The sequence below is a fragment of the Oncorhynchus kisutch genome, linkage group LG13 (genome assembly GCF_002021735.2).
Source record: "Oncorhynchus kisutch isolate 150728-3 linkage group LG13, Okis_V2, whole genome shotgun sequence".
In the NCBI taxonomy this organism is placed as follows: Eukaryota; Metazoa; Chordata; class Actinopteri; order Salmoniformes; family Salmonidae; genus Oncorhynchus; species Oncorhynchus kisutch.
This window is the reverse complement of record NC_034186.2, coordinates 27,016,589-27,044,397: the sequence shown is the minus strand read 5'-3', so window position 1 is coordinate 27,044,397 and position 27,809 is coordinate 27,016,589.

Here is a 27,809-nt window from a genome sequence, read left to right as displayed (position 1 = left end):
TCTGGTAGTCTTTAATAGTTGATTCTAAGATCTGTGTTTGATCATGTATATGTTTTTGCTCTTTATTCTTTGTTATAGAGCCAAAAAGATTGGAGAAGTGGTTTACCCATACATCTCCATTTTGGATAGATAATTCTTCGTGTTGTTGTTTGTTTAGTGTTTTCCAATTTTCCCAGAAGTGGTTAGAGTCTATGGATTCTTCAATTGCATTGAGCTGATTTCTGACATGCTGTTCCTTCTTTTTCCGTAGTGTATTTCTGTATTGTTTTAGTGATTCACCATAGTGAAGGCGTAGACTCAGGTTTTCCGGGTCTCTATGTTTTTGGTTGGACAGGTTTCTCAATTTCTTTCTTAGATTTTTGCATTCTTCATCAAACCATTTGTCATTATTGTTAATTTTCTTCGGTTTTCTATTTGAGATTTTTAGATTTGATAGGGAAGCTGAGAGGTCAAATATACTGTTAAGATTTTCTACTGCCAAGTTTACACCTTCACTATTACAGTGGAACGTTTTACCCAGGAAATTGTCTAAGAGGGATTGAATTTGTTGTTGCCTAATTGTTTTTTGGTAGGTTTCCAAACTGCATTCCTTCCATCTATAGCATTTCTTAATGTTACTCAGTTCCTTTGGCTTTGATGCCTCATGATTGAGTATTGCTCTGTTTAAGTAGACTGTGATTTTGCTGTGGTCTGATAGGGGTGTCAGTGGGCTGACTGTGAACGCTCTGAGAGACTCTGGGTTGAGGTCAGTGATAAAGTAGTCTACAGTACTACTGCCAAGAGATGAGCTATAGGTGTACCTACCATAGGAGTCCCCTCGAAGTCTACCGTTGACTATGTACATACCCAGCGTGCGACAGAGCTGCAGGAGTTGTGACCCGTTTTTGTTGGTTATGTTGTCATAGTTGTGCCTAGGGGGGCATATGTGGGAGGGAATGCTGTCACCTCCAGGCAGGTGTTTGTCCCCCTGTGTGCTGAGGGTGTCAGGTTCTTGTCCGGTTCTGGCATTTAGGTCGCCACAGACTAGTACATGTCCCTGGGCCTGGAAATGATTGATTTCCCCCTCCAGGATGGAGAAGCTGTCTTCATTAAAATATGGGGATTCTAGTGGGGGGATATAGGTAGCACACAGGAGGACATTTTTCTCTGTTAGGATAATTTCTTTTTGAATTTCTAGCCAAATGTAGAATGTTCCTGTTTTGATTAATTTAATGGAGTGAGTTAGGTCTGCTCTATATCAATTAGCATACCCCCTGAGTCCCTTCCCTGTTTCACACCTGGTAGTTTGGTGGATGGGACTACCAGCTCTCTGTAACCTAGAGGGCAACCAGTGGGTCCATCTCCTCTATACCAGGTTTCTTGCAGGATGACAATGTCTGTATTACCGATTTCTTTGGTGAAGTCCGGGTTTCTGCTCTTTAGGCTAAAGGCAGATGACCTCAGGCCTTGGATATTCCAGGATAATATAGTGAAGGCTTTTTGTTCCATAGAGTGTCCAATGTTGTTGGTTGTGGTTTAGCCTCAGGCCAGTAAGTGTGAGCAGAGCCTGCTGAGCATCTGGTACATGCCATTGGCTTGGGCGAGTGTGAGAGTGGGGGTTGGGACTGTTTGCCCACTCACTACCTGGGCGTATGTGTGGCTTCCATGTTGAGGCCCTCTTTGCGGGGGTGGGGTGCATGGGGTGGGCAGGAGTGGCATAGGTCTGATCTGAGGGGGCCTAAATGGAGTGTGGGCATGGTTGACATGGGGGGGTGTTGATTGGTTGGGGTGGGGGTGTGGATGTGTCTGGGTGTACTGTGGTCTGGATGTAATTCCTCTTGGCGTGGGTCCTCTATGTGTAGGTCCAGGGGGAGGTCCTGCAGATCTGGGAGGGTGTCTCGCTGGTCTGGGTGGGGTGTCTATTGATCTGTTGCTCCTGTGTGGAGTGTTGGGGATACGTTTGAGAGCGATGCCCTTTAGAGTCCGGGCAAAGGTGGGCACTGCTGCCTTGTAGAGGTGGACCTGGTCATAGAGGCTGTTCACGTCCAGGGTGGAGTGGTGGGCCAGGAAAACGTTTGGTTTTGAGGCACAGTCACGGGAAATACTTGCATTTACCCGCTGTATTGTGGCGGGGTGGAAGTCTTTTCGTGGTAGCAGGGTGGAGATAACCACTTGTGCGTTGGGGAAAGTAGAAGAAGCCTTTTCAATCACTCCCTTCAGTGCTGTGGCGACTCTTTCCTGCTGTGCTCTCAGGTCGTTTGTGCCTGTGTGTATTATTATGTGGCTGGGTGAGCCTAGTTTGGCCTCAGACAGAAGGTCTAGGGCACGCTCTCTCTCTCTCTCTCTGTGGTATAGTAGAGTTGAGTAACTCTGAAGCTTGCATTTAAATCTAATTAATATTCAGGCATATTGTGTTCTTTGATGTCTGTCTGTCCGTCCGTCCGTGTGTGTGTGTGTGTGTGTGTGTGTGTATGTTCAGGGTACCTGTGTGTGTTTCACTTTAAACTCCAGCCTGCCAGCCAGCCAGTGGATGGTTGACTGTGTTGTTATGGGAACCAGAGAGGTCAAAAGCAACTCTGTAGCATAGATAAGACCAGAGAGAAACAAACCTTCTGTCACTGGTGAACCACAGACAAATGGAATAGGACTGTTTGATGGTCCAACTTGCATGTGCATCTCCAGGTGTAATGGTGTGGCTAATGCTTCTCAGAATATTATATAAATTAGAATGTATGCATTATGTGACAATCAGTATTTATCTTAGTTTGAGTGTCTCTATGTTAGATATCTTACCATAGGTAAGAGTGGAGTAATGGGTAAACCATGGGTAAACCAGCTGTAGAAAGACACAGAATGTCGCCTGCCCTGAACATTTACCTTCCTACTTCCAGAGTAAAAATCCTGAGAGGGTGTTGTTGTGTATGTGTCTCTCTAGGGAGGACCAGACAGGCCAACCTCTTCTGGGTTTATTGATTACATCGTATCCCAGCCTCCCTCAGGGCATGCAGTGTAATTTATAAGGGATATACAATCTAAGATATGTAGTGTTGGGTTTAAGAGTTTTAGGTACAATATGTATACACTACTGTTCAAAAGTTTGGGGTCACTTAGAAATGTCCTTGTTTTTTAAAGAAAAGCAAATTTTTTGTCCATTAAAATAACATCAAATTGATCAGAAATACAGTGTAAAAATTGTTAATGTTGTAATTTACTATTTTAGCTGGAAACGGCAGATTTTTTATGGAATATCTACATAGGCGTACAGAGGCCCATTATCAGCAACCATCACTCCTGTGTTCCAATGGCACGTTGTGTTAGCTAATCCAAGTTGATCATTTTAAAACGCTAATTGACCATTAGAAAACCCTTTTGCAATTATGTTAGCACAGCTGAAAACTGTTGTTGTCATTAAAGAAGCAATAAACTTGTCCCTCTTTAGACTAGTTGAGTATCTGGAGCTTCAGCATTTGTGGGTTCGATTACGGACTCAAAATGGCCAGAAACAAAGTACTTTCTTCTGAAACTCGTCATTCTACTGTTGTCTGATAAATGAAGGCTATTCCATGCGAGAAATTTCCAAGAAACTGACTATCTCGTACAATGATGCGCAAACTGGCCCTAACCAGAATAGAAAGAGGAGTGGGAGGCCCCGGTGCACAACTGAGCAAGAGGACAAGTACATTAGAGTGTCTAGTTTGAGAAACAGACGCCTCACATGTCCTCAACTGGCAGCTTCATTAAATAGTTCCCCCAAAACATCAGTCTCAACGTCAACAGTGGAGAGGCGACTCCGGGAGGCTGGCCTTCTAGGCAGAGTTGCAAAGAAAAAGCCATATCTCAGACTGGCCAATAAAGATAAAAGATTAAGATGGGCAGACAGATTAAAATAACACAGACACTGGACAGAGGAACTCTGCCTAGATGGCCAGCATCCCGACGTCGCCTCTTCACTATTGACAATGAGACTGGTGTTTTGCATAACAAAGTCATTTACAACATTAACAATGTGTACACTGTATTTCTGATCAATTTGATGTTATTTTAATGGTCAAAAACAAGGACATTTCTAAGTGACCCCAAACTTATGAACGGTAGTGTATGTGTGGAGGGGCCAGACTTCTCTCCTCCCCCAGGCCAACCCATCTGTCTGACTGGGTCACAGCCAATCCCAGCTGAGGTTAAAGGTCAGGGCCATGGTGGTTACTAAATCAGGCTCAGGGCAACTACAGTACCATGAAGAGGAAGGGGGTTAAAGCTGAAATAATGATCTGTCTGGACTAGCAGATCTGAGGGTAGTTGGGGGTTTATAGCCAACCTAATGACAAAACAAGAAGTCATGTTAGAGAGATAAGAATCATTTAATTTGGTGGCTTAGGTTCACATTAAGGTTGGGGTCCATTCTGTTAAAATTCCCTATATATATATATTTTTTTTAATTACAAGACCATCTCTCAATTTCTGAATTGAATTTCAATTGATTTTCATAATTTATGAAGTTGAAATTAACTTGACCCTGCTAAACATGCTATATGGTCTTTTGTCCTCCTCTTCCGCAGGGTAACTACATTGTTATTACTAGTCTATCCACTAAATCAACAGGAAGTTGAACTTGCTAAGCAAGCAGCGTGAAGTCATTTTTGTGGGTGTGTATCCGACGCAGGTTTAAAACCTCTTGGCGCACCAATCCCTTTAGCGGGATCATTTTCGTCAACATCACGTGAATTGCAGAGCGCCAAATTCAAATTACAAAAAATATTTAATTTTCATAAAATCACAAGTGCAATATAGCCAAAACACATCTTTAGCTTGTTGTTAATCCACCTGGCATGTCAGATTTAAAAAAGCTTTACGGTGAAAGCAAACCATGCGATTATGTGAGGACAGCTTTCAGCAGACAAAACATTACAAACAGCTAGCAGCAAAGTAGATTGGTCACAAAAGTCAGAAAAGCAATAAAATTCATCGCCTACCTTTGATGATCTTCGTATGTTTGCACTCACGAGACTCCCAGTTACACAATAAATGTTTGTTTTGTTCCATAAAGATTCTCTTTATATCCAAAAACCTCAATTTTGTTGGCGCTTTTTGTTTAGTAATCCACAGGCTCGTGCAGGTCATGACGGGCAGACGTAAATTCCAAATAGTATCCATAAAGTTCGTAGAAACATGTAAAACGTTTTTTATAATCAATCCTCAGGTTGTTTTTACAATAAATAATTGATCATATTTCAACCAGACGGTAAACTTTTTAATACAAGAAAGAAAGAAAAGATCTCACTCCAGTGGCTCACGCATGAACAAATCTAAGGACATCTGGCTATCCACTGACGGGATGTGATCATTCTTGCTCATTTTTCAGAATAAAAGCCTGAAACTATGTCTAAAGACTGTTCACACCCTGTGGAAGCCATAGGGAAAGGAATCTGGTTGATATCCCTTTAAATGGAGGATAGGCTTGCAATGGAACAGAGTAGTTTCAGAAAAACAGCACTTCCTGGTTGGATTTTCCTCAGCTTTTCGCCTGCAATATCAGTTCTGTTATACTCACAGACAATATTTTGACAGTTTTGGAAACTTTAGAGTGTTTTCTATCCTAAATTGCCAATTATATGCATATTCTAGCTTATGGGCCTGAGAAATAGGCAGTTTCATTTGGGAACGTTTTTTATCCAAACATCAAAATACTGCCCCTTCTTCAAGAGGTTTTAAGCAGTCTAATGATGTTTAATGTGTTGACTGTTTTACAGAGAATATGACAGACTTAGTGGGGATTCTAACAGCTACTTCAATTTACACCTTGTCTTCTGCAGAGGTGCAAAAATAAAAGACTATAGTCTTTTATTAAACATGTGAACCTCACAGGTTCATCTACTGGTGTTTGGACGTATTTGAAGTAGAAAAAATGTGTGATTTTAATTATCAGTTTTTGTTTAAGTTGTGTGAGTATGTGTGTGTGTGTGTGTGTGTGTGTGCCCTACAAGACTTGTGTTAGCACCCCAGCATAGTGGGTTAACGCTGTGTGGAGTTATGCAGACACCCTGAGTTCATTGCCTGATGCTACCAGGCTGTGCAGTATAGGTCTACCCCCCTGCTCTTCCCATGACTCCACACCCACTGACACTCACAGATAATTACAATAACACAGATCATTACAAATGATTATGGAGCCAAGATGGTTTTGTGGCCAGCAATAAGTTATACACTGTCTAGTCTCTCTCGCTCTCTCGCTCTCTCTCTCTCAATGTCGCGTTCTGACCTTTATTTCGTATGGTCAGGGCGTGTGTTGGGGTGGGCAGTCTATGTTTGTTTTTCTATGTTGGTTTTTGTGTTCAGCCTAGTATTGTTCTCAATCAGAGGCAGGTGTCGTTAGTTGTCTCTGATTGAGAATCATACTTAGGTAGCCTGGGTTTCACTTTTGGTTTGTGGGTGTTCCTGTTTCCAGTGTTCCTGTGTTTGTGTTCACGTTACGGGACTGTTTCGTCTTCTGTCATTTTGTCACTTTATTGTTTTGGTTCGTTATTAAAGTATTCTATTAAAATGGATAATCATCACGCTGCATTTTGGTCCTCCTCTCTTTTGCCCGATGAAGAATGTTACACTCAATTCAATTTCAATTCAATTTAAGGGCTTTATTAGCATGGGAAACATATGTTAACATTGCCAAAGCAAGTGAAGTAGATAATAAACAAAAGTGATATAAACAATAGCAATTAACAGTAAACATTACACTCACAGAAGTTCCAAAATAATAAAGACATTTCAAATGTCATATTATGTGCAAATAGTTATAGTACAAAATGGAAAATAAATAAACATAAATATGGGTTGTATTTGCAATGTTTGTTCTTCACTGGATGCCCTTTTCTTGTGGCAACAGATCACACATCTTGCTGCTGTGATGGCACACTGTGGAATTTCACCCAGTAGATATTGGAGTTAATCAAAATTGGGTTTGACTTCGAATTCTTCGTGGATCTGTGTAATCTGAGGGAAATATGTGTGTAATATGGTCATACATTTGGAAGGAGGTTAGGAAGTGCAGCTCAGTTTCCAACTCATTTTGTGGGCAGTGTGCACATAGCCTGTCTTCTCTCGAAAGCCAGGTCTGCCTACGGCGACCTTTCTCAATAGCAAGGCTATGCTCACTGCGTCTGTACATAGTCAAGGCGTTCCTTAAATTTGGTCAGTCACAGTGGTCAGGTATTTTGTCACTGTGTTCTCTCTGTTTAGGGCCAAATAGCGTTGTAGTTTGCTCAGTTTTTTTGTTCATTCTTTCCAATGTGTCAAGTAATTATATTTTTGTTTTCTCATGATTTGGTTGGGTCTAATTGTGTTGCTGTCCTGGGGCTCTGTGGGGTCTGTTTGTGTTTGTGAACAGAGCCCCAGGACCAGCTTGCTTAGGGGACTCTTCATCTCCCTGTAGGTGATGGCTTTGTTATGGAAGGTTTTAGGTGCTTGCAGAATTTAACGGCCCTTTTCTGGATTTTGATATTTAGCGGGTATCGACCTAATTCTGCTCCGCATGCATTATTTGGTGTTTTACGTTGTACAGAGAGGATATTTTTTCAGAATTGTGAATTCTTGGTTGGTGAGCGGACCCCAGACCTCACAACCATAAAGGGCAATGGGTTCTATAATTGTTTCAAGTATTTTTAGCCAGATCCTAATTGGTATGTTGAACTTTATGTTCCTTTTGATGGCATAGAAGGCCCTTCTTGTCTTGTCTCTCAGATCGTTCACAGTTGTGTGGAAGTTACCTGTAGCGCTGATGTTTAGGCCGAGGTATGTTAGTTTTTTGTGTGCTCTAGTGCAATGGTGTCTAGATGGAATTTGTATTTGTGGTTCTGGCAACTGGACCTTTTTGGAACACCATTATTTTTGTCTCACTGAGATTTATTGTCAGGGCCCAGGTCTGACAGAATCTGTGCTCTCTCTCTCTCTCTCTCTCTCTCTCTCTCTCTGCTTTGTATGTGGTGTGTAGACGCACGATACACCCAGCTCTCCGTAAACTAGGTGTTGATCCATCGCTCAGATAATGACAATGGGAATATTCAGTCATTTATAACCGATAACACCCCCACCCAAACACACACACACACACACTCATGCCCAAGAATGTCTCGTCGTGACCTTATTATAAAAGTCATCACCGTCTAAAGCAAAGTGAAGTACTTCTAGAGGAAATGACATCACTACTAATGAGGACTACCATGACTTCTACTGGAGACAGGGGAGGGGAAGGAGTGAGGGAGGAAGAGAGAGAGGGGTGGAGGAAGGGAAGGGGGAGAGACATAAGGAGAGAGGGAGAAATTAGATCATGTATGAATTCACCAAGCCTCAGTCATTTAGGAGGAGCTATAGGACAGGAACAGTATGCTAAATTTTCAACTGCTTTTGAAAACGAATAACAATGGATTGTAGGTTAAACGGCTATTTAATAGTGTGTGTGTATGCCAGCAGCAGTATCTGGGGTGACTGGTGGTGAAGTGATAAGAGGCTGTGCAGCACCATGGTGAAAGGACTAACTTCCTTGTTGTATGTTTAATGGCTCAGGGGCATGACTTGGCACATGCTCAGTTAAAGTATGGCGTTCAGCCATTTTCTTTCTGAACATTGGGATTCTGTACAGTAACCACGACCTCACCCTGGACATTCGTCTGTCTGTCTTTGTGAGTGTGTCCTATAATCTATGCATCCGTTCTGTGTTTAATGGTAGTTTCTCTCTTTCTCCCTTTTCACCCCCCTTCTCTCTCTCTTTTAACCCCTCTCTTGTTCTCCCTTTTTACCCCCCTCTCTCTCTCCCTTTTCACCCCCCCGCTCTCTCTTTCTCCCTTTTCACCCCCCTCTCTCTCTCTCTCCCTTTTCACACCCCTCTCTCTCTCCCTTTTCACACCCCTCTCTCTCTGCCTTTTCACACCCCCCTCCCTTTTCACCCCCCGCTCTCTCTTTCTCCCTTTTCACCCCCCCTCTCTTTTCACCTCCCTGCTCTTTCTCCCTTTTAACCCCCCCCCTCTCTCTTTCTCCCTTTTAACCCCCCTCTCTCTCTCTCCCTTTTTACCCCCCCGCTCTTTCTTTCTCCCTTTTCACCCCCCCCTCTCTCCCTTTTCACCTCCCTGCTCTTTCTCCCTTTTAACCCCCTCTCTCTCTCCCTTTTAATCGCCCCTCTCTTTCTCTCTCTCCCTTTTCACCCCCCTCTCCCTTTTCACCCTCCTCTCTCTCTCTCTCTCTCTCTCTCTCTCACACTGCTGTGCCGTGGATCCAGGAGGAGGGAGGATCAGGTGAGTGCTTTAACATACAGTACATGCTAGATCATACCTGACACACCTCCCACTAGGCCACTACCCACTCCACTACCCTAAAACCTTCATATTGCTGTAGGTAGTGCTGTGTGCAGCTTAGGTTGTGAGTTACTGGGGGGCTGTCAAGTGTCCTGACTCCTGCCTGATCTGATCGGCGCTGGGTTGAGTATTGTTGAATGAAGGTTTAGAAACTGAACTCCAAGCCTTCTAAAGCAGAACATAGAAAGTAGTGAATGTGTGTGTGTGCCTACTGCTTCACTGTAACAGACAGACCAGACTCATTAGATATAGATTGTACAGCACACTAATTAACAGCCTGATTAAGTCTGGAGCTGCTCTCCTGCTGAGACAGAGGAACACACACACACACAAGCCCTTAATGGGTTTGTGATGTGACTGATTTTATCTGGACATTTGAAGGAGAAATGTTGCCTTTATGACATTATAATGTGCGGTGGGTGGGATTCAAACATGGGTCATTTGCCTACCTCAAGACTATTTTAGCCCAATGAGCCAAAAGCAAGTCTTCTAATGTCTCAATAAAGATTACTCATCATGTGAATGTGGTTCATTTAACCACCCTAACTAACCCCCCCCCCCCAAAGCTCTCTATCTAGCTTTCTCCATGTGGGACTGTTCTCATGGGAACCAAGTCAGTTCTCCCCTCTTCATCCCGTTTTCCTCCTCCCTCTCTCTGGAATCTCTGCCGTAGTGATTTGAATATGCAGTTGAGCTGTATGAATGACTAATTAGGCTAATGCAGATGTACAGTTGAAGTCAGAAGTTTGCATACACCTTAGCCAAATACATTTAAACTCAGTTCTTCACAATTCCTGACATTTAATCCTAGTAAAAAGTCCCTGTCTTGGGTCAGTTAGGATCACCACTTTATTTTAAGAATGTGAAATGTAATAATAATAGTAGAGAGGAATGATTTATTTCTTTAATTTCTTTCATCACATTCCCAATGGGTCAGAAGTTTACATCACTCAATTAGTATTTGGTAGCATTGCCTTTAAATTGTTTAACTTGGGTCAAAAGTTTCGGGTAGCCTTCCACAAGCTTCCTACAATAAGTTGGGTGAATTTTGGCCCATTCCTCACATAGCTGGTGTAACTGAGTCAGGTTTGTAGGCCTCCATGCCCGCATATGCGTTTTCAGTTCTGCCTACAAATGTTCAATAGGATTGAGGTCAGGGCTTTGTGATGGCCACTCCAATACCTTGACTTTGTTGTCCTTAAGCCATTTTACCACAACTTTGGAAGTATGCTTGGGGTCATTGTCCATTTGGAAGACCCATTTGTGACCAAGCTTTAACTTCCTGACTGATGTCTTGAGATGTTGCTTCAATATATCTGCATAATTGTCCTTCCTCATGAGGCCATCTTTTTCGTGAAGTGCACCAGTCCCTCCTGCAACAAAGCACCCGCACAACATGATGCTGCCACCTCTGTGCTTCACGGTTGAGATGGTGTTCTTCGGCTTGCAAGCCCCCCCCCCTTTTCCTCCAAACAGAACAATGGTCATTATGGCCAAACAGTTCTATTTTTGTTTCATCAGACCAGAGGACATTTCTCCAAAAAGTACGATCTTTGTCCCCATGTGCAGTTGCAAACCGTAGTCTGTCTTTTTTATGGTGGTTTTTGGAGCATTGGCTTCTTCCTTGCTGAGTGGCCTTTCAGGTTATGTTGATATAGGACTCATTTTACTGTGCATATACTTTTGAACCTGTTTCCTCCAGTATCTTCACAAGGTCCTTTGCTGTTGTTCTGGTATTGATTTGAACTTTTCGCACCAAAGTACGTTCATCTCTAGAAGACAGAACGAGTCTCCTTCCTGAGCGGTATGACGGCTGCATGTTCCCATGGTGTTTATACTTGCTTACTATTGTTTGTACAGAATAGCGTGGTACCTTCAGACTTTTGGAAATTGCTTAAGGATGAACCGGACTTGTGGAGGTCTACAATTTTTTTTCTGAGGCCTTGGCTGATTTCTTTTGATTTTCCCATGATGTCAAGCAAAGAGGCACTGAGTTTTAAGGTAGGCCTTGAAATACATCCACAGGTACACCCCCAATTCACTCAAATTATGTCAATTAGCCTATTAAAAGCTTCTAAAGCCATGACATAATTTTCTGGAATTTTCCAGGCTGTTTAAAGGCACAGTCAATTTAGTGGATGTAAACTTCTGACCCACTGGAATTGTGATACAGTGAATTATAAGTGAAATAATCTGTCTGTAAACAATTGTTGGAAAAATTACTTGTGTCATGCACAAAGTAGATGTCCTAACTGACTTGCCAAAACGAGAGTTTGTTAACAAGACATTTGTGGAGTGGTTGAAAAACAAGTTTAAATGACTCCAACCTAAATGTATTTAAACTTCCGACTTCAACTGTATTATTGTAACACAACGGCAATAGAGGGGACCCCCTCACACAGGTTTAACGACCAATCAGATATCCGAAAACAGGGAGAGCTGTCCAATGACAATGAGTGTCCATATTCCCAGCACCACAAAGATAGGCATTGAATGATTATTGTGACTGACAGGTCAGAGGATTCACTCAACTGACCTCTTATGTGTTAATCAATCCCTGATCAGAGAGGAAGAATGAGAACCAGAAGTGTTTAGTCCAGAGATATATTTTAATTCCTTCCCCACTGCACCATCTCTCTCTCCCACAGTCACATAATAAAGACAGAATAAAAGCTCCAGAGGGTTGATGCTCGTGCGCCCATGTAGATTCACACACACACACACACACACACACACACACACACACACACACACACACACACACACACACACACACACACTAACATGCAAAATGGTTTGATCAATGGTTGGTGCCTGGGAGCAGGATGTGTGTTATTTCAAGCTCTGTAGTTGTGATTGATCAGAGGATGAAGTGATTAGTGGAGGAATCTTTCTCTCTTCTTTTTCTTCTCTTCTTTATATTTCATTGAATTATAGAGCCAAGTTACCAGTTTACCCTTGGAAGTGTGTGTGTGTGTGTGTGTGTGTGTGTGTGTGTGTGTGTGTGTGTGTGTGTGTGTGTGTGTGTGTGTGTGTGTGTGTGTGTGGTGGAGGGGGATTGGTGAAGCACTCATACCTAAGACCTGTAGAACTTTGTTAGCTCCCTAATCTAATGTTAGGCTATAGCTCTGTGTGTGTGTGTGTGATCAGTGTGATGTATCAATGTGTGTCATGAGGAAAGCCCAGTCTCACTTTGCAAACACACATGACCTCCAAATATTACTGTTGCCCCACTATGTACACACACACACACGCAGATACACACACACTCGCAGATGCACTCGTAGATGCACACGTACGCTCACCCGAACCAATCCCAGTACCAGCTCAGTTGTCTCTGTGTATACCTTTACTTTTTTTGTAAATATATATAATATTTTAAATATATTTCCCTTCTTTATTATTTTCCCCTAACCCTACCAACCCTCCCCTAATTGGAGTAAACTAATGAACAACAACACTTAGGCTTCTATTTCCAGCTTATACATACTATATACATTTTACGGACAGACTATATTTTACATGAGCTATCTTTTGTTTGTTTGCGCTGTGTGTGTGGGTCTGTCCATATGTGTGTGTGTGTCCGTGTATGTGTGTATTTGTCCGTGTGTATCAGTATGTTTGTATGCATCAGTGTGTTTGTTGATTTATTTTGTGCATCAGATAGAATTGCAGAAAAGATTGGGACGCAGATACATTTGATGCAAATGTATGCTAATTACTATGACACAGAACTCCACCGCATCAGTTCAATGCAAATCATGTTTGTTAAACAGGGAAGTTGGCAGGAGACCCCGTTTCCCAACAGCCCCCTACATCCTCTTTGCCCCCCCCCCCCGTTTCTTCCATCCCCCTTAACCACCCCTTCACAACCTTTCTCCCCCTTCTACCTTTATAGTCCCCTCACCCCCTACTCTCTTCTCCATTTTCTTTGCACCCCCTTCTCTCCCCTCCCCCTCCAACCAAGCCCTCTAGACGTCCCCCTTCCCTCTTTTCATCCATTTTCCCTCTTTCCCCCTATCCACCACCTCTTCCCACCCTTTACCCCCCTTGGCTCGCCTCTCTGTCCCTATCCCATTTCCTCTCGCTCCATCCTCTCCCCCCTCAACCATTATCTTCCGTTAACCATTCTTTCGAATCCAACCTCCTTTCCTCTTCCTTTCCCCGTCTTCCTCTCCCCTTCCTTTCCCCCTTTTCTTCTCCTCTTCCTTTCCCCGTCTTCCGCTCCCCTTCCTTTCCCCCTTTTCTTCTCCTCTTCCTTTCCCCGTCTTCCTCTCCCCTTCCTTTCCCCCTTTTCTTCTCCTCTTCCTTTCCCCGTCTTCCTCTCCCCTTCCTTTCCCCCTTTTCTTCTCCTCTTCCTTTCCCCCTTTTCTTCTCCTCTTCCTTTCCCCCTTTTCTTCTCCTCTTCCTTTCCCCGTCTTCCTCTCCCCTTCCTTTCCCCCTTTTCTTCTCCTCTTCCTTTCCCCCCTTTCTTCTCCTCTTCCTTTCCCCGTCTTCCTCTCCCCTTCCTTTCCCCCTTTTCTTCTCCTCTTCCTTTCCCCCCTTTCTTCTCCTCTTCCTTTCCCCGTCTTCCTCTCCCCTTCCTTTCCCCCTTTTCTTCTCCTCTTCCTTTCCCCGTCTTCCTCTCCCCTTCCTTTCCCCCTTTTCTTCTCCTCTTCCTTTCCCCCTTTTCTTCTCCTCTTCCTTTCCCCCTTTTCTTCTCCTCTTCCTTCCTTTCCCCCTTTTCTTCTCCTCTTCCTTTCCCCCCTTTCTTCTCCTCTTCCTTTCCCCGTCTTCCTCTCCCCTTCCTTTCCCCCTTTTCTTCTCCTCTTCCTTTCCCCCCTTTCTTCTCCTCTTCCTTTCCCCCTTTTCTTCTCCTCTTCCTTTCCCCGTCTTCCTCTCCCCTTCCTTTCCCCCTTTTCTTCTCCTCTTCCTTTCCCCCTTTTCTTCTCCTCTTCCTTTCCCCATCTTCCTCTCCCCTTCCTTTCCCCCTTTTCTTCTCCTCTTCCTTTCCCCCTTTTCTTCTCCTCTTCCTTTCCCCCTTTTCTTCTCCTCTTCCTTTCCCCGTCTTCCTCTTCCCTTCCTTTCCCCCTTTTCTTCTCCTCTTCCTTTCCCCTTCTTCTCCTCTTCCTTTCCCCGTCTTCCTCTCTCCTTCCTTTCCCTCTTTTCTTCTCCTCTTCCTTTCCCCGTCTTCCTCTCCCCTTCCTTTCCCCGTCTTCCTCTCCCCTTCCTTTCCCCCTTTTCTTCTCCTCTTCCTTTCCCCCTTTTCTTCTCCTCTTCCTTTCCCCATCTTCCTCTCCCCTTCCTTTCCCCCTTTTCTTCTCCTCTTCCTTTCCCCCTTTTCTTCTCCTCTTCCTTTCCCCCTTTTCTTCTCCTCTTCCTTTCCCCGTCTTCCTCTCTCCTTCCTTTCCCTCTTTTCTTCTCCTCTTCCTTTCCCCGTCTTCCTCTCTCCTTCCTTTCCCCCCTTTCTTCTCCTCTTCCTTTCCCCCTTTTCTTCTCCTCTTCCTTTCCCCCTTTCTTCTCCTCTTCCTTTCCCCGTCTTCCTCTCTCCTTCCTTTCCCCCTTTTCTTCTCCTCTTCCTTTCCCCCTTTTCTTCTCCTCTTCCTTTCCCCCTTTCTTCTCCTCTTCCTTTCCCCGTCTTCCTCTCCCCTTCCTTTCCCCCTTTTCTTCTCCCCTTCCTTTCCCCCTTTTCTTCTCCTCTTCCTTTCCCCGTCTTCCTCTCCCCTTCCTTTCCCCCTTTTCTTCTCCTCTTCCTTTCCCCCCTTTCTTCTCCTCTTCCTTTCCCCGTCTTCCTCTTTTCTTCCTTTCCCCCTTTTCTTCTCCTCTTCCTTTCCCCGTCTTCCTCTCTCCTTCCTTTCCCCCTTTTCTTCTCCTCTTCCTTTCCCCGTCTTCCTCTCTCCTCCTTTCCCCCTTTTCTTCTCCTCTTCCTTTCCCCCTTTTCTTCTCCTCTTCCTTTCCCCGTCTTCCTCTCTCCTTCCTTTCCCCCTTTTCTTCTCCTCTTCCTTTCCCCCCTTTCTTCTCCTCTTCCTTTCCCCGTCTTCCTCTCTCCTTCCTTTCCCCCTTTTCTTCTCCTCTTCCTTTCCCCGTCTTCCTCTCTCCTTCCTTTCCCCCTTTTCTTCTCCTCTTCCTTTCCCCGTCTTCCTCTCTCCTTCCTTTCCCCCTTTTCTTCTCCTCTTCCTTTCCCCGTCTTCCTCTTCCCTTCCTTTCCCCTTTTTCTTCTCCTCTTCCTTTCCCCGTCTTCCTCTCTACTTCCTTTCCCCCTTTTCTTCTCCTCTTCCTTTCTTTTGCCCCTTCCTCTAATTGTTAACCCTTCTTCCAGATCTTCCATTCTCTACCTAACCCCCTTTAAGACCTTTCCGTCCCCGCATTTCCGTGACCTTCCTGCATAAATCTACCCACTGATGTGATTCTCACCCCACCCCCTTCCCCATCTCTGTAAGTGGAGTAATGGAGCTTGAGGAAAACATTGTCAAAATGCCTGGAAAGCAGAAAGAGGGAATCAGGCAACTAAATAATACCACACACACACACACACACACACACACACACACAGAGAAATCAGTTCCATGGACAGCCACATCATACTTAGCTCACGTTGATTGAACTAGATCATTTTTGGTATCTTTTAGTTATCACTGTATAAGACTAAGCATGGGTGATGAAATTATGTTGAAATGTTGAAGTTGGAATAGTGGAGGCAGCGCCTCTTTTCTTTGAAACTTGCGGTACTTGCAGTACCTTTAGTAGTCCGGAAATGTGGAAAACATGAACTTGCTTGACCACGCTGTAGGTCATGTAACTGTTTGTTACATGTAATATGTTTTGTGGACAGATGTTGCTCTCCGGTTTTGTGATGAAACAAAGGTGTGGTTGAATGTATTCTGCCACTGTCTTCTTATAGTCTCTGCCTTTAGGCCTATATATCACGGTGTCAAGGCATATGAACTAACAGGTTATAGAGCAATCAACACAATAATCCCAACACACAGGTTGTAATATGGCATGTTCTTCCCAGTGATTCTAGCCACACACTGCTACTGCGAAGGACAGAGATGGGTCAGGAGGAGAGGGTTTTCTCTCCACACTTCCATCCTCTTTTCCAGAGAAGATACTGTATCATCACACACAGCGCTCTCTTCAAAGGAGAGGGGATTTCCGTCTGTGTGTGAGAGAGAGAAGGGAGTCCATGACTGACATACAGACATACAGTCAGTCTCTCTTCACTATTTATTTATTTATTTTATTTTACCTTTATTTAACCAGGTAGGCAAGTTGAGAACAAGTTCTCATTTACAATTGCGACCTGGCCAAGATAAAGCAAAGCAGTTCGACAGATAAAACGACACAGAGTTACACATGGAGTAAAAACAAACATACAGTCAATAATGCAGTATAAACAAGTCTATATACAATGTGAGCAAATGAGGTGAGAAGGGAGGTAAAGGCAAAAAAGGCCATGATGGCAAAGTAAATACAATATAGCAAGTAAAATACTGGAATGGTAGTTTTGCAATGGAAGAATGTGCAAAGTAGAAATAAAAATAATGGGGTGCAAAGGAGCAAAATAAATAAATAAATTAAAATTAAATACAGTTGGGAAAGAGGTAGTTGTTTGGGCTAAATTATAGGTGGGCTATGTACAGGTGCAGTAATCTGTGAGCTGCTCTGACAGTTGGTGCTTAAAGCTAGTGAGGGAGATAAGTGTTTCCAGTTTCAGAGATTTTTGTAGTTCGTTCCAGTCATTGGCAGCAGAGAACTGGAAGGAGAGGCGGCCAAAGAAAGAATTGGTTTTGGGGGTGACTAGAGAGATATATCTGCTGGAGCGTGTGCTACAGGTGGGAGATGCTATGGTGACCAGCGAGCTGAGATAAGGGGGGACTTTACCTAGCAGGGTCTTGTAGATGACATGGAGCCAGTGGGTTTGGCGACGAGTATGAAGCCAGCCAACGAGAGCGTACAGGTCGCAATGGTGGGTAGTATATGGGGCTTTGGTGATAAAACGGATTGCACTGTGATAGACTGCATCCAATTTGTTGAGTAGGGTATTGGAGGCTATTTTGTAAATGACATCGCCAAAGTCGAGGATTGGTAGGATGGTCAGTTTTACAAGGGTATGTTTGGCAGCATGAGTGAAGGATGCTTTGTTGCGAAATAGGAAGCCAATTCTAGATTTAACTTTGGATTGGAGATGTTTGATATGGGTCTGGAAGGAGAGTTTACAGTCTAACCAGACACCTAAGTATTTGTAGTTGTCCACGTATTCTAAGTCAGAGCCGTCCAGAGTAGTGATGTTGGACAGGCGGGTAGGTGCAGGTAGCGATCGGTTGAAGAGCATGCATTTAGTTTTACTTGTATTTAAGAGCAATTGGAGGCCACGGAAGGAGAGTTGTATGGCATTGAAGCTTGCCTGGAGGGTTGTTAACACAGTGTCCAAAGAAGGGCCGGAAGTATGGCCTTGCGGGAATCAAACCCACAACCCTGGCATTGCTATCACCTTGCTCTTACCCACTGAGCTATTCTAGACAGGTAGAGGAGCCCAGGGATATTTATATAGTAGGGTTTTAACAGTATCATACTGTTATTTGTTATTTAATAGAATATGTTTAATTTTATTCACGGCTAGAGCAACCAGCATAGTTCAGTAATATCTCTCTACAGAGCAAATACTCACTGTCAACCACATGAAGATGGACTGACATAAAAACGTGAGAGAGAGAGAAAAAGGGTAGAGAGAGGAGCGAGACCTATGTTTTCCATGGATCATTACCAGTTGTACCACGGTTGCTTGGTTGATGTGGCAGCATCTATAAACCAGAGTGGGTTGGAATAGACTGTTGAATGTACTCAGAGAGAGAGAGACAGATATATACTGTGGTATATTATGATTCAACCCTGTATGTGTATGGAACTACCATGGACTGTCTTTGTGTCCAAAATGGAATCCTATTCCCTATATAATGCACTACTTTTGACCAGAGCCCAATGGGTCCTGGTCAAAAGAAGTGCACTATAAAAGGAATAGGGTGCCATTTGGGAACTAATCTCTGTGGCAGCCAATTGAGCCAGTGTTCAGAAGGAGCTAATATTAGATTAGGTTGTCAGAAGGATGTATCATATCATACCCAGTCTAGAGCTTTTCACCCTGCAATACATGATGGGAAATTATACACACACACACACACACACTCCGTGTGAAACACCTTCAAAGCACCTCATTAGTCAAATGTCTCCATTTTCTTTGGAGGTCGCGTTGTAGCCAGAAAACAATGTAAAAATCAAGAAGGCTGAAACTCAATAGCCAATCAGACTGAAGTGTGACAAATATCACTACAGTACCTGCTATTCATACTGAGCTGAATGACATTTTCCACATTGTTTACAGCCATCACTAAAAGATACATGCACACGGACACATAGTCTGCATCCTCCATTACATGGTTGCTATGATACTGCTGTTGACTGCATCCTGTGTTTCAGTTTTGGGGTACAAAACCCACAGCAACTGAAAGCAATATGACAGTGTCTTGTGTGTGTGTTTGTATCTGAGAGCAAGAGAGACCATCCTCCAGATCCTTCTCTCTCTCCCTGTGTGTGTGTTTGTATCTGAGAGCAAGAGAGACCATCCTCCAGATCCTTCTCTCTCTCCCTGTGTGTGTGTTTGTATCTGAGAGCAAGAGAGACCATCCTCCAGATCCTTCTCTCTCTCCCTGTGTGTGTGTTTGTATCTGAGAGCAAGAGAGACCATCCTCCAGATCCTTCTCTCTCTCCCTGTGTGTGTGTTTGTATCTGAGAGCAAGAGAGACCATCCTCCAGATCCTTCTCTCTCTCCCTGTGTGTGTGTTTGTATCTGAGAGCAAGAGAGACCATCCTCCAGATCCTTCTCTCTCTCCCTGTGTGTGTCCCGCTCCCCCTCTGGCTGATCCAGACATAACAGCTAGTGAAAGAAGTTAAGTGATTCCCAAACCTTACTCTCAGACAGACCCAGCAGCTACCATGCACACACACACACACACACACACACACACACATACGCACACACACACATATACACACACACACACACACACACACACACACACCCACACCCACACCCAACCAAATCACGAGAAAACAACAAGAGAATTACTTGCCACATTTGAAAAAATTAACAAAAAAACTGAGCAAACTAGAATGACGACTGTGACTGATCCACAATTAAGGAAAGCTTTGACTATGTACAGACTCAGTGAGCATAGCCTTGCTATTGAGAGAGGCCGCCATATTGAGACAGGCTATGTGCACACTGCCCACAAAACTCCCATATCTATTGAGTTAAATACCACAGTGTGCCATCACAACACCAATATTTGTGACCTGTTGCCACAAGGACAACCAGTGAAGAACAACCACCATTGTAAATATAACTCATATTTATGTTTATTTATTTTCCCTTTTCTACTATAACTATTGCACATAGTTACAACACTGTATATAGCCATAATATGACATGTGAAATGTCTCTATTCCCTTGGAACATTTGTGAGTAATGTTTACTGTTAATTTTATATTGTTTATTTCACTGTTGTTTATTATCTATTTCACTTGCTTTGGCAATGTAAACATACGTTTCCCATGTCAAAAACGCCCTTTGAATTGAAGAGAGAGAGAGAGAGAGCTGGGCAGCTAAACCTTGACAAGCGGCCGGCTGTGGTGCTGCTTACAGACGAGGGGATCCAGAGGCTGGTAGTCAGCCAGACAGCCCATGCCTCCTGGCCTAGTGTGTGTGTTCATCTCTCTCTCTAGTCTTCCCACTCCTCCTCTCCTCCTCTCCCACTCTATACTTCCTCTCCTCCTCTGCCACTCTCCTGTGTGTCTTCTAGAGCTAGATGAGTGGCAGCTGAATGAGGCCAGGCCTCTGCATGTCTACAGCCAGGGCCTCAGCATCTGACACAGCCCAGGGCTTACAGCACAGGCTGATACACAATTAATGGCAAGATAGCCTTTCTCCACAACCACAACAAAATAACCAGTCGTTGTTGTGTCTCACTGAGTTAGCATTTTAGCAGACAGCATCAGACGCTGGGGTGGTATTGCTGACTGAAAAGTATCTGACAAGGAGAGGGATGGTGTTCAGCTAACAGGGTGCATTCTCTGACACACACATGTCTGAAAATAAGGCAGTTTAGCAGAGAACCACATCAAACAACAAACAACGGAGACAACATAAAAGGCCTGATAGATAGATGGGGCAGCAGGTAGCCTCGCTGTTAAAGCGTTGGGCAGTAACCAAAAGGTTGCTGCTTCAAATACCTAGGGTGAAAAATCTGCTCCGGGGCACCGTACTTCTATGGCTGACCCTGTAAATCAACACATTTCAGTGCACCTATCCGGTGTATGTGACAATAAAACATAACTTTTTAGATGTGAAGTGTGTGAGTCATGTGCTGCTGGAGCTGTTTCATCTACTCTATGGATTTCTGATATGCAGTCAGACTTAGATACAGACAGACAGTCTGTGTAGGAGTTGTGTTCAGGGTTGGAGTCAATCCAGTTTTCTATTCAGAAAGGGACTTCCCTCCTTCATTCACTGTCTGAATTGACTTTTTGACATTTGTATTGATCCCACCCCCACTGTCCTACGTCAGATGGCTCACCTCCCTCTCTCTCAGTGGAGGGACTAGCAGGAGGATAGGGAAGGAGGGATAGAGAGGAGGAGAAGAGGAAGAGGGAAGGAGTGATAGAGAGGAGGAGAAGAGTTGGAGGGAAGGAGGGATAGAGAGGAGGAGAAGAGGAGGAGGGAAGGAGGGATAGAGAGGAGGAGAAGAGGAGGAGGGAAGGAGGGATAGAGAGGAGGAGAAGAGGAGGGAAGGAGGGATAGAGAGGAGAAGAAGAGGAGAAGGGAAGCAGGGATAGAGAGGAGGAGAAGAGGAGGAGGGAAGGAGGGATAGAGAGGAGAAGAAGAGGAGGAGGGAAGGAGGGATAGAGAGGAGAAGAAGAGGAGAAGGGAAGCAGGGATAGAGAGGAGGAGAAGAGGAGGAGGGAAGGAGGGATAGAGAGGAGAAGAAGAGGAGGAGGGAAGGAGGGATAAAGAGGAGAAGAAGAGAATGGAAGGAGGGATAGAGAGGAGAAGAAGAGGAGGAGGGAAGGAGAGGAGAAGAAGAGGAGGAGGGAAGGAGAGATAGAGAGGAGAAGAAGAGGAGGGAAGGAGAGAGAGAGGAGAAGAAGAGGAGAAGGGAAGGAGGGATAGAGAGGAGAAGAAGAGGAGGAGGGAAAGAGGGATAGAGAGAAGGAGAAGAGGAGTAGGGAAGGAGGGATAGAGGGGAGAAGAAGAGGAGGAGGGAAGGAGGGATAGAGAGGAGAAGAAGAGGAGGAGGGAAGGAGGGATAGAGAGGAGAAGGAGGAGGAGGGAAGGAGAGATAGAGAGGAGAAGAAAAGGGAAGGAGGGATAGAGAGGAGAAGAAGAGGAGGAGGGAAGAAGGGATAGAGAGGAGAAGAAGAGAAGGGAAGGAGGGATAGAGAGGAGAAGAAGAGGAGGAGGGAAGAAGGGATAGAGAGGAGAAGAAGAGAAGGGAAGGAGGGATAGAGGAGAAGAAGAGGAGAAGGGAAGGAGGGATAGAGAGGAGAAGAATATGAGGAGGGAAGGAGGGATAGAGAGGAGGAGAAGAGGAGGAGGGAAGGATTTTGATAATCATCGGGTATCGGCCTAATTCTACTCTGCATGCATTATTTGGTGTTTTACGTTGTACACTGAGGACATTTTTGCAGAATTTTGCATGTAGAGTCTCAATTTGATGTTTGTCCCATTTTGTGAATTATTGGTTGGTGATGGGACCCCAGACCTCACAACCATAAAGGGCAATGGGTTCTATAACTGATTAAAGCATTTTTAGCCGGATTCTAATTGATATGTCGAATTTTATGTTCCTTTTGATGGTATTGAAGGCCCTTCTTGCCTTGTGTCTCAGATCGTTCACAGCTTTGTGGAAGTTACCTGTGGCGCTGATGTTCAGGCCGAGGTTTTTGTGGTCCTGGTGACTGGACCATTTTTGGGACACCATTATTTTTGTCTTACTGAGATTTACTGTCAGGGCCCAGGTCTGGCAGAATCTGTGCAGTAGATCTAGATGCTGCTGTAGGTCTGCTGCTGTAACTGTCTGAGCGACTGATGTTAAGTGTCACAGTGACATATGCCACACACAGATGCCCCACTCCTGCTGTGCTGTCACATGACTGACGACTTATTTTCTCTGATACTCTCTCTCTCTCTCTCTCTGACACTGCACCACAGGGTTCATGCTTTGACAGTGCAACAATTCAAACAAGTACTATGTTACTTATTGATACTATATTAAAATGATAATATTTCAACACTCTCTCTCTACGCTCTCTACACTCTATACACCCACCGCCCTCTCTCTCTCTCTCTCTACGCTCTCTACACTCTATACACCCACCGCCCTCTCTCTCTCTCTCTCTCTCTCTCGCTCTCAGACTCTATCTGTCTCTCTCTCTCTCAATTCAATTCAATTCAATTCAATTCAATTCAATTCAAGGGCTGTATTGGCATGGGAAACATGTGTTAACATTGCCAAAGCAAGTGAGGTAGATAATATATAAACTGAATATATAAAGTGAAATAAACAATAAAAATGTACATTAAACATCACACATCCAGAAGTTTCAAAACAATAAAGACATTACAAATGTCATATTATATATATATATATATATATATATATACAGTGTTTTAACAATGTACAAATGGTAAAGGACACAAGATAAAATAAATAAGCATAGATATGGGTTGTATTTACAATGGTGTGTGTTCTTCACTGGTTGCCCTTTTCTCGTGGCAACAGGTCACAAATCTTGCATAGTCAAAGCTTTCCTTAATTTTGGGTCAGTCACAGTGGTCAGGTATTCTGCCGCTGTGTACTCTCTGTGTAGGGCCAAATAGCATTCTAGTTTGCTCTGTTTTTTTGTTAATTCTTTCCAATGTGTCAAGTAATTATCTTTTTGTTTTCTCATGATTTGGTTGGGTCTAATTGTGCTGCTGTCCTAGGGCTCTGTAGGGTGTGTTTGTGTTTGTGAACAGAGTCCCAGGACCAGCTTGCTTAGGGGGACTCTTCTCCAGGTTCATCTCTCTGTAGGTGATGGCTTTGTTGTGGAAGGTTTGGGAATCGCTTCCTTTTAGGTGGTTATAGAATTTAACGTCTCTCTCTCTCTCTCCACAGACTCTATCTGTCTCTCTCTCTCTCTCCCTCTCTCTCTCTCTCTCTCGCTCTCCACAGACTCTCTCTGTCTGTCACTCATACCTCCCCCGCGGAGGTCCGTAGCTCGGAGTCCCGTCTCGCTCTCCATCTCCGTCTTTTCCAAGTCTTTCATCTTAGAAAGGTCAGCTCCCATCATAGTGTCAGACGAAGTTTATTCCTCTCTCTCTCTCTGCTGCTGGCTGTTAGTGTCATTTTCCTGAAGAGGAGCTCTCAGACTCACTCTGATTGACTGCTGTTACCAGGTTTCTGCCAGGTTGTTACCATGCTGCTACCAGGCTGCTACCAGGTTGTTACCAATGCCTCTTGGATGGGATATAGGGTTTGAGCATAACCTGAAGGTAAGGAGGGGAAGTTCCCCTTGCTGCTCCATAGGCAAACACCAGGGTCTTGAAGATGATGCGAGCTTTGACTGGAAGCCAGTGGAGTGGACGGAGGAGTGGGGTGACATGGGAGGAGCAGGGTGACATGGGAGGAGCGGGGTGACATGGGAGGAGTGGGGTGACATGGGAGGAGCAGGGTGACATGGGAGGAGTGGGGTGACATGGGAGGAGCAGGGTGACATGGGAGGAGTGGGGTGACATGGGAGAACTTGGGAAGGTTGAACACCAGGCTGGCTGAGGTGTTCTGGATAAGTTGCAGGGGTTTGATGGCACAAGCGGGGAACCCAACCAACAGAGTTGCAGTAGTCTAGACGGGAGATGACAAGTGCCTGGATTAGGACCTACGCCACTTCCTGTGTGACTCGTACTCTACGGATGTTGTACCTGCAGGAGCGAGTCACTGCTTTGATGTTTGCAGAGAACGACAGGGTGTTGTCCAGGGTCACACCAAGGATCTTTGCAATCTGGGAGTAGGACACCATGGAGTTGTCAACCATGATGGCGAGGTCTTGGAGCAGGCAGACCTTCCCTGAGAGGAAGAGCAGCTCCATTTTTTCAAGGTGAGCTTGAGGTGGTGGGCCGATATCCAAGCTTAGATGTCTGGAAAGTCGACTAGTACAATGAGTGGTGAGCCATCGTCTGGAAATTAAAATGGAATTAAAATGAGGAGATGGACAGGTGAGTGAGAGAGAAAAGAGAAAATCTCCAGTTAGGAGAAATGAGTAGCCCTGTGCCACCACTGCGATGACCAGACGCTGTTGGACTATGAGAGAAAACGTAGTAAGATGAAGAGAGAGCAGCTGGAGTAGCAGTGTTCTCTGGGGTAATCCATGTATCCGTCAGGGCAATAAAGTGTAGAGACTGAAGGGCAATATAGGCTGAGATGTACTCAGCCTTGTTGACCACAGATCGGCAGTTCCGAACGCTGCCGGAGACTCGGAATTCCACATGGGTTGTGCCCGCAGGGTACACTAAATTAGAAAGGTTTCAGCCAAGCCGTGGGGAGTGTCTGTAAAACCTACAGGAAGAAGAGTGAACTGGGATAGAAAATACGCATATAGTTGCCAAAGCTACAAGAGGAAAATGAGATCATCAGAACTAGGCAAGATACTCAACTGAGAGAATGGTGTGGAGCCTTCCTCTCTTTCCTTCCTCGAACAACTCTGCAAAACAACACGGTAGAACAACTCGGCAGAACAACTCGGCAGAACAACTCGGCAGAACAACTCGGCAGAACATCTCGGCAGAACATCTCGGCAGAACAACTCGGCAGAACAACTCGTAGAAAGAGACACAAAATTCAACATATCAATTAGGCTCTGGCTAAAAATTAAGACAGCAAAAAGAGAAGTGTCCTCTCACTGTCAACTGCATTTATTTTCATCAAGCTTAACAAGTGTAAATATTTGTATGAACATAACAAAAGTCAACAACTGAGACATAAAGTGAACAAGTTCCATCGACATGTGACTAACAGAAATTGAATAATGTGTCTGTGAACAAAGGGGGGGATCAAAATCAAAAGTAACAGTCAGAATCTGGTGTGGCCACCAGCTGCATTAAGTACTGCAATGTAACTCCTCCTCATGGACTGCACCAGATTTGCCAGTTCTTGCTGTGAGATGTTACCCCACTCTTCCACCAAGGCACCTGCAAGTTCCCGGAAATTTCTGGGGGAATGGCCCTAGCCCTCACCCTCCGATCCAACAGGTCCCAGATGTGCGGAATAGAATTGAGATCCAGGCTCTTCGCTGGCCATGGCAGAACACTGACATTCCTGTCTTGCAGGAAATCACTCACAGAATGAGCACTATGGCTGGTGGCATTGTCATGCTAGAGGGTCATGTCAGGATGAGCCTGCAGGAAGTGTACCACATGAGGGAGGATGATGTCTTCCCTGTAACGCACAGCGTTGAGATTGCCTGCAATGACAACAAGCTCAGTTCGATGATGCTGTGACACACCGCCCCTGACCATGACGGACCATCCACCTCCAAATCGATCCCGCTCCAGAGTACAGGCCTCGGTGTAACGCTCATTCCGATGATAAATGCGAATCCGACCATCACCCCTGGAGACAAAACCGCGACTAGTCAGTGAAGAGCACTTTTTGCCAGTCCTGTCTGGTCCAGTGACGGTGGATTTGTGCCCATAGGCGACGTTGTTGCCGGTGATGTCTGGTGAGGACCTGCCTTACAACAGGCCTACAAGCCCTCAGTCCAGCCTCTCTCAGCCTATTGCGGACAGTCTGAGCACTGATGGAGGGATTGTGTGTTCCTGGTGTAACTCGGACAGTTGTTCCCATCCTGTACCTGTCCCGCAGGTGTGATGTTCGGATGTACCGATCCTGTGCAGGTGTCGTTAACTTCTTATGGGCAGGTGGGACTTTAGCGTCCCACCTCGACAACATCCGGTGAAATTGCAGACCGCGAAATTCAAAATACAGAAATACTCATAATAATAAACATTCATAAAATATACAAGTGTTATACATCGGCTTAAAGATTAACTTCTTGTTAATCCAGCCGCTGTGTCAGATTTCAAAAAGGCTTTAAAGCATACCATGCAATTATCTGAGGACAGCATCCCGCTCACAAAAGCATACAAACATTTTCCAGCCAAGTAGTTTAGTCACGAAAGTCAGAAATAGTAATAAAATTAATATTTTACCTTTGATGATCTTCATATGGTTGCACTCACAAGACTCCATGTTACACAATAAATGTTCATTTTGTTCAATAAAGTCCCTCTTTATATCCAAAAACTCTGTTTTGTTGGCGCGTTTTGTTCAGTAATCCACTGGCTCAAAGTCGGTCACAACAGGCAGACGAATAGATCCTAATAGTACCGGTAAAGTTTGTCAAAACATGTCAAACAATGTTTTTTATTAATCCTCAGGTTGTCTATTGTCTTTATAATCGATAATATTTAAACCGGACAATAGTGTATTCAATACAAAGGAAAAAGAACGGCGGGCGCGCTCTCAGTCGTGCGCGCAAAAAGCTCTGGTACATTCGACCAACTACTCGACCATGTTGCCATTCTTACAAATTTTTCTGAATAAAAGCCTGAAACAATGTCTAAAGACTGTTGACATCTAGTGGAAGCCGTAGGAACTGCAATCTACGTCCCATCCATTTATATGGTGGATAGGCGACCTTGAAAATGTATTGTTAAAACGAGAGGCTGCCTGGATCTTTAATTTAAAGACCCTTGCACCCTTCGGTCTCAACGTAGACTTTGATCTTAAGCCATTTTTGTGATTATTGTGACTTTGCCATTGTAATTGTTTGTAAACTTGTGTAGTCAAATGAATCTATGATCGTATGCTATCGATTTGTTTGTACGCTGTTCTTTGTATGACATTTTAATATTTGATTATTAACCAATGATATTAGGCCATTCTTGGCCATGATTACAGACACCTGTGTCTTTTGACACTATATAAACAAGTCATTCTGCAGCGTTTGTGATTATACCCTGATGAAGACAGCTTGGCTGTCGAAACGTTGGTATTACATTTTTGCATCTGAGCTCCTAGAGTGTGCGGCTCTCTTTTATTTTCAAGTTTCTATTCCGCTAGCCAGCACCTCGTCTTAATAGGTGTGCGTTTCTTTTTCTTCTAGATCTCTATCCAACACTACCATGCATATGCATATCCTAGCTTCTGGGCCTGAGTAACAGGCAGTTTACATTGACCACCTCATTCATCCAAAATTCAAAATACTGCAAGGATCAGTCTCCCTGTAGCGCTGTCTTAGGCCTCTCACAGTACGGACATTGTAATTTATTGCCCTGGCCACATCTGCAGTCCTCATGCCTCCTTGCAGCATGCATAAGGCACATTCACGCAGATGAGCAGGGACCCTGGGCATCTTTCT